The sequence below is a fragment of the Aethalodelphis obliquidens genome, unplaced genomic scaffold, assembly GCF_003676395.1.
Source record: "Aethalodelphis obliquidens isolate GAN/ISIS:26980383/991018 unplaced genomic scaffold, ASM367639v1 scaffold121, whole genome shotgun sequence".
In the NCBI taxonomy this organism is placed as follows: Eukaryota; Metazoa; Chordata; class Mammalia; order Artiodactyla; family Delphinidae; genus Aethalodelphis; species Aethalodelphis obliquidens.
Genome location: NW_020838065.1, coordinates 246842 through 252935, shown reverse-complemented (window position 1 = coordinate 252935; position 6094 = coordinate 246842).

The following is a 6094-nucleotide window of genomic DNA, read 5'->3' as shown; positions in this document are numbered from 1 at the left end:
TCAGGAAGGAAGAGGAATCTTTCTTTTTTCTTTCTTTTTTTTTTTTTGCAGTATGCGGGCCTCTCACTGTTGTGGCCTCTCCCGTTGTGGAGCACAGGCTCTGGACGCGCAGGCTCAGTGGCCATGGCTCACGGGCCCAGCCGCTCCGCGGCATATGGGATCTTCCCGGACCAGGGCACGAACCCGTGTCCCCTGCATCGGCAGGCAGACTCTCAACCACTGTGCCACCAGGGAAGCCCAAGAGGAATCTTTCTTATTCCTTTTGGGCTCTGTTATCATCATCACAGAGTGTGAGAGCCCCCTGCTTCTGGTCTCCTGACTATTTAATTAAGGTTTCTGTTTATTAATTTTTTTACACTGGAAATAAATACCCAGGAAGTTCCCTCCTCTCCCCAACTCTCTGTAGGGGCTATAGGGACCCCTAGTTGGGAACCATTGTTACATGCAAAGAAAACTGGTCTTAGAGTCAGCAAGACCTGAACAGGGCACAGCATAGTGGTATCAGAAGGATCTGGGCTCAATTTCCAGACCCACTGTGACCTTCATCATGCCACATAACCTCTTTGAACCTGTTTCTTCAACTGTAAAATGAGGATAATGATTGTGCAGACACTGTTGGTGGAATATCCAACAGAGCCATCCCTCTGTTTTTCTTGCTAACAGAATCCCAACTTTATTTATTTGGTATGTGCTCAGCCTTGGGAGGAGTCATGACTTAAAACTAAGATGATTGGAGCCTTCCAGTTCCTGTTGATCAGTTTTAGTGTAGGGGTGAGCATCTGGCTCAGTTCTGGCCCAGGGGTTGTAGGTAGAAGACTGCTAGCCTTCTAGGAAGTAATTTTCTCCCTTCCCACAGAGAGTGCTGTCATGTGAGGAAGCTCTGCTTTGTGAGCTGGAGCGACTACAGTTCAAACGTGAGGTCCAAGCCTGCAAATGAAACCCAACTTGCTGAGGGAAGGCACAAAAGGGAAGGGAAAACCCAGGTCTCTGAGGATATTATGGAGCTTCCAAACTAATCCGAGGTCTAATTTCCTACAGACTCCTAAATAAACAACAAATACCTTTAGGCCATTGTTAGTTGAGTTTTTCTCTTGACTGCAGCCAAACGCATCGTAACCAATGTAATGATCCTTATGGATGAGGCAGTGTATGTAAGAGTGTCTATTCTTGTGCACACGATGTAGGCACTCAAGTGATGTTAACTTCCTCACCTCCTTTGACCCTTCATCCTGCTCACCCTATTGAACCCCAGCCCTGGGTGAATCCAGGGTGTTCCTGCTTCCAGACCATTAAACTATGCTCCTGAAGACACACAACTAGACACATTGGCACAATCAGTTACTCATGGTGACCAGCCTCAACTGGGTCATCCACACTTTCCCGTCAGTTTCTCCTCCTCCACTCTCTGAAATGGCAATTTCAAATCTTTACATTCTTCTCTCTTTGCCCCTCACCTCACCTCCCCCTCTCTGCTCACAGACAGAAGAGACAGCTCATCTCCTACCTCACCGACAACAAAAAAGCCAGTAGAGGGGGCCTTGCCCATCTCCTCCACCAAACACGCTGAAAACTTCCTTCTTTCCGAGGCCAGCCCCTCACATGTCACATGCTTTGGACCCACCCCAGGGTGGTTTTTAGATCTCCTCTGCCCTAGCCTGTCCTTCCTTAGAACATTCCACCACATACTGTACCAAACAAACATATTCAAATGTACTCATGTCCCATGTTAAACATATTGCTGTAAAACATTTAAATAATTAAAAAGTTTTTCTTTAAAAATTACTTAGCTACAGATAACTTGTCTAATTTTTTAAATAAATTTATTTATTTTATTTATTTATTTTTGACTGCGTTGGGTCTTTGTTGCTGTGCGCGGGCTTTCTCTAGTTGTGGCGAGCGGGGGCTACTCCTTGTTGCGGTGCGCGGGCTTCAGTAGTTGTGGTGTGTGGGCTCAGTAGTTGTGGCGCACAGGCTTAGTTGCTCCGCGGCATGTGGGATCTTCCCAGACCAGGGCTTGAACCCGTGTCCCCTGCATGGGCAGGCAGATTCTTAACCACTGTGCCACCAGGGAAGTCCCAACTTGTCTAATTTGTGATTGACTATGTTTTTTTGCTTTTTGTTTTTTTCGGGGGGAGCACTAAGTTGCTCATTGGGAGTATTTTTCAAGGTGAGAAAAATCTAGCTCTCAATTTGTTTTCAAATGCAACGACATCTTTATGAGAGTTAAATATTATCATAAAGGAAGTTGATGTAATACTCTGTTGTGCGGACATTTAATTAAACATGTTAGTTTTGATTCTGCAGTTTTAAAAAAATCTTGGAAAATCATTTAACTTTTAGCGTTCAAAGATGTTTTTGTGGGTCTCTGAAAAACCTGTAGGCCCTAGGTAATTGATCAAATGCCAGGTGCCCCTTCCTGCATCTCAGGGCTCTTAACCCCTTACTCACCTGCATCTTGCACACTTCCCTCTCTGCTGATTCTTCCCAATGCATTTAAATGTGCTCAAACTGCCGTCCAGATAAACCCCAACCCTAATAAAACCTAGCTTAACAAAATCACCCCAGGGCCCGTTGCATTAACCTTTCTAACTCTCCCCTCTCTTCCCCTCCCCACCGAAGGCCAACTATGGACTTGTTTACACTATGTCCACTTCCAGGTGGCCCCTCACCCCCATGGCTCTCAGGGGAAAGACCAAAATCCATACCTTGGCCTATAAACCTTGAGCTGGTGGGGGCTCTGCCACCTCAAGGACTCTGCTAATTGCTCCCCACCCTCCAATTCTCCTCAGACACAAGCTTTCTCCTGCCTCCGGGCCTTTGCCCTTGCTTTGGTGCCCCACGTGGAGCACCCTCTTCCACCTACTTCCTTGCCTCTGTAACTCGTATTTCTCTGGGCACCCTCCCCTGATGTTCCAGAGTCAGTCCCCCTATTACATAGCACTTGGTGCTATTGCCTCCTGATATCTGGCTTTTAATTATTCATAATCTCTCATTCGTTGTCTGTCTCCTCGTATTAGTTTGGTAGGGCTGCCATAACAAAGTATCACAGAGTGGGTGGCTTAAACAACAGAAATTAGTTTTCTCACAGTTCTGGAGGCTAGAAGTCCAAGATCAAGGTGCCGGCAGGTTTGGTTTCTTTTGCAGCCTCTCTTCTTGGCTTGCAAATTGCCTCTCACTGTATCCTCACATGGCCTTTTCCCTGTGCTTGTGTAACTCTGGGGCCTCTTCTTCTTCTTATAAGGACACCAGCCTTATTTTAACCTAATCACCCCTTTACAGCCCTTATCTATAAATACTGTTAAGTTCTGAGGCACTGGGGTTTGGGATTTCATCACATGAATTTTGGGAGGACACAAGTCAGCCTATAACATCCAGGGACCCTTCCCAGTGTATCCTGAGTACCACGCATAGTACCTGACACAAAGTAAGAAACAAAAACACATTTTCTAGCTAACCAACTGCCCCGGACTAACTTTGTGACAGTGGCCGGGTTCCTTCTGTTCTCTGCACCTTAGTTGCTTCATCTGTGATATTAGGCGGGAGAAGTTTGTCTCTAAGGACAGTCTGACAGCTGACCAAGCATCCTTATTTTTTTCAGTGAAATCTTTACCCCTCACCACTAGAGGGCGGTGTTACTGATCTTTGTTTCTTCCTTGGGAATGTGCCTTCAACCCTCTAGCCCCAGGGACGTTAAAGTGGAGGAGCTGAGTCCAAGGATAGCCAGCAGCGAAACTATCAGCTGGGCACTCAGCCCGTCTTGAATTTCAACTCTGCCGCTTCCTGGCTGAGGTATCTTATCCAAAGTTCCCTTGAGAGTGTTAGTTTCCTCTGCTGCGAAATGGGCAATGGAAATGGACAATGCCTAAGCACTACTAGGTGGAATGCCTTATCTGTGATATTATAGGGGGCAGATTTCCAGAGTTCCAAGTCTAGAGATCCCAAAAATGCAAATGCCCCACCTGCTACTATCCCAGTGACCAAGTTTCAGTCCGCTGATGGGTCGTGAGAATGTTGACAGGTCTATCTAGGGAGTGGACCTTTCTGAGGGCTTGTACTGGCCAGAGAGCGCAGATGTCTAGAGGAAGGCAGGTGGGCAGAGTCTGGTTCCACTCTCTGCCCGTCCCCCATGAAGTAGAAATGCAGGATGATTTGGGGCATCCTGGGTGGATGTAAGAGAGATTCTGGTCAATTTCAGAGGCTCCAAGTTTATTAAGGTATGAAGTGCCCAAGAAGGTGCAAAAAGAAAATTCCAAGTCAAAAGTATTTAGAAAATTAGTTTCGGGACTTCCCTGATGGCACAGTGGTTAAGAATCCTCCTGCCCATGCAGGGGACACGGGTTCGAGCCCTGGTCCGGGAAGATCCCACATGCCGCGGAGCAACTAAGCCCATGCGCCACAACTACTGAGCCCACACGCCTAGAGCCCGTGCTCCACAATAAGAGAAGCCACCCCAATGAGAAGCCTGCACGCCGCAACGAAGAGTAACCCCCACTCGCAGCAACTAGAGAAAGCCCATGCACAGCAATGAAGACCCAACGCAGCCCCCCCAAAAATAATAAAATAAATAAATTAATTAATTAAATATTTTTTTTAAAAAAGAAAATTAGTTTCGTGGTAAGTGTACGTTGTAAATATACATAAAAAGGCAACCAGATTCCCTGGTGAACCACACACAGGGACCCTTGACTGTTGTCTGCCCCCAGATAAGAACCAACAATCAGACCTCAAAGACCAACCTCCCAAGGATGCTGCCACTCTTGGGGAAATAAAGTGGCTGTGACAATTAAAAGTAGGCTTGGCTAAGAACCAAAACCAGAGGGACTTCCCTGGCGGTCCAGTGCTTAAGACTTCACCTTCCAATGTAGGGGGTGTGGGTTCGATCCCTGGTCGGGGAGCTACGATCCCACATGCCTCGTGGCCAAAAAACCAAAACATAAAACAGAAGCAATATTGTAACAAATGCAATAAAGACTTTAAAACAAAGAAAGAAAGAAAAAAAGAACCAAAACCAGAGTGAGAAAAAAAGCACAGAAAAGGCAGTGGAGGGGAACCTCTATTGCTACAAGAGATCCACCCCCGGCACTGAGAAAAATGGCCTGAGATCAAACAGCTCTGAAGGTGCCCTTCTTGGGCCTCATGGATTCAGCTGCGACTGAATCCTCTTTAGCTATGCAACCAGACCATTTAGAAAAGTAATTTACTTACAAAGAAGGGTTCGAAGGAAGTCCAGGCTTTAGAAGAATAAGCTCCCTAAATAAAAAATACAACACCCATTTAAAGGGGAAAACCCTGTAAGCTTGCAAAGGCTAAAAGTTTATAGCTAGTCTGCTCTTTGGGGAAAACAGCAATTTTCTCAAACGGCTACTATCTGCCAACATCATGTCACAGCTTCAGACATCAGTATCACAAGAGTCAGGGATAAAGTTGTCTTAGAGTCAGTAACTTCCAGGAAAGCCTTCAGTTTTCATTAATTTGGGGATAAGACTGAAACAAGGTGATCCTGTCCTGCAATTTATATAAAGGTGCAAAGTGCTCTTTCCTCCCCTTCTGACTAAGATGTGATGTGTATGCCTTCCTTGTGATGGAGGAGGGCAAGGTGTCAGCTTTGTCCCCACAGAGGGCAAAAATTATGGCATATTTTAAAAGTTGCAAATTTACAAAGTAACACTTTTTTTTTTTTGAGAGTCTATTTTAATTAATTAATTAATTAATTAATTAATTGGGTGTTCGTTGCTGCGTGCGGGCTTTCTCTAGTTACGGCAAGCAGGGGCTACTCTTTGTTGTGGTGTGCCGGCTTCTCTTGTTGTGGCTCACGGGCTCTAGAGAGCAGGCTCAGTAGTTGTGGCACACGGACTTATTTGCTCTGCAGCATGTGGGATCTTCCTGGACCAGGGCTTGAACCCGTGTCCCCTGCATTGGCAGGCGGATTCTTAACCACTGTGCCACCAGGGAAGCCCTGAAGTAACAATTTTTTTTTTTTTTTTTTGCGGTACGCAGGCCTCTCACTGTCTTGGCCTCTCCCGTGGCGGAGCACAGGCTCCGGACGCGCAGGCTCAGCGGCCATGGCTCACGGGCCTAGCCGCTCTGCGGCATG